We start from the raw sequence: 2,002 nt of genomic DNA, 5'->3' as shown, positions 1-2,002 counted from the left end.
TAGTTGGATCAACTGCAATACCCTCCTTGCTAATGACGTGACCTAAAAATCTAACCTCTGAAAGCCAAAACTCGTATTTGCTAAACTTCGCATACAACTGGTGCTCTCGCAACGTCTGTAATGCCAAACGAATATGTTGCTCATGCTCGGCCTCTGACCTCGTGTAGATGAGAATGTTGTCGATGAAAACAATCACAAACCGTGTCCACATACGGACGGAAAACCTGGTTCATAAAATCCATGAATATCGTGGCTACATTAGTTAGCCCAAATGTCAGGACAAGAAATTCAAAGGACCCATACCGAGTCAAAAATGCAGCCTTGGGAATTCCCGAACGCGTAACTGGTGATAATCAAATCGAATGTCAATCTTTGAGAAACACTACACTCTTTATAATTGGTCGAATAAGTCATTAATTCTCGGTAACGGATACCTATTTCGGATAGTGACCTTATTCAACTCACGATAATCGATACACAAACGAAGGTTGTCGTCCTTCTTCTTCACGAATGGGACCGATGCTCCCACGAAGAATGACTCTGATGAATAAATCTCTGAGCAATGAGCTCTTTTAACTAAGTCTGTAACTCCCTCATCTTAGCAGGTGTCATACGACAAGGTGCACGGGATATCGGTGCAGTGCTTAGCTGCAACTCTATGCAAAACTCAACCTCTCTCACTGGAGATAATCCAAGTATGTCCCGAAAGTTATCCTGATACTCTGAGACTACTCTGGTTTCGTACAAAACGGTACTCTGATCCCGTTGCAACACCTCCTCAATGTATGCCAGAAATGACCCTACAAACTGGTTCCCATGTGAGGTTGCTACAACCAACTCAGTCCCATCGGATGCTCTCAAACTGATTGTTTTTACAAAACAGTCGATACTGACATGGTAGGAAGATAACAAATCCTTACCAAGAATCATATCAAACTCAGACATGTGCAAGACAATCAAATCAACTATGAACTCAGACTCGTCTAGGCTGACTACATATCTCCTACATATACTCTCTAATAGGGATACATCACCTAAAGAAGTAAAAACTAACAAAGGGATGTCTAGGGGATGTGCAACTAGTTGAAGCCTATCAATAAATGCAAGAGATATAAAGGAATGTGAAGCTTCTGAATCAAAAAGAATCCAGGCTAGGAAGGAGTTCACAAAGAACGTACCTTCCACCACGGCCCCGCTCACACCATGATCATGTGGTACAACTGTATAAACTCTGCCGGAAGCTACAGTTCACAAAGAACGTCCCTTCCACCACGGCCCCGCTCACACCATGATCATGTGGTACAACTGTATAAACTCTGCCGGAAGCTACAAACTACTATGCTGCAGGTTCTGATGCATACAGAACCATCTGTCTCTGAGGTACCTTCTGAATAGCATGCACTTGGCCCTCTATCCTCTAGACTATCGGTTCTGACTCAATTCTCTGTTATTGACCATGACCACAACCCTGCTGCTGACCTTGACCTTTACCCTGCTGTCCTCCTGCCGATGCGTTGCGGCAGTCCCTAGCCAGATATCCATACTTGTTGCAATTGTAGCAATTTCCTTAAAACTTGTGCTGCTTTGGCGATTTCTGATCATGCTGTCCTTTTTGATGAGTACCTTGCTACTGCTGCTGCTGCAGACCACTCGGACGAGGCCCACTCTGCTGCTGAGGTATTCCAGGTCCTACAAATGATCTCTTGCCCTTGCATTTCTCCTCAGACTGTCCTGATTTAGAACTTCCCTCTTTGCTCTTTTGAAACATAGCGGTCTCAGCCTCCTGGAAGATAGCGGTGTTGGCCACCTCTCACACAGAATGATAACGACATGATAATAGGTAGCGATGAATGATTGGGGAAAGTGCCATAAAAAACATCTAAGCCTGACACTCCCCTGTCTGCCACATACCTATAAATCTAAGTAAGCTCATGAATTTGCTCTCATATTCTGCCATCGATATGTCTCCCTGCTCCAGTCGGGATAGTTTTGCCTCTTTCCC

This window comes from Asparagus officinalis, chromosome 2, assembly GCF_001876935.1.
Source record: "Asparagus officinalis chromosome 2, Aspof.V1, whole genome shotgun sequence".
Lineage (NCBI taxonomy): Eukaryota > Viridiplantae > Streptophyta > Magnoliopsida > Asparagales > Asparagaceae > Asparagus > Asparagus officinalis.
Note: the sequence above shows the minus strand (reverse complement) of the source record.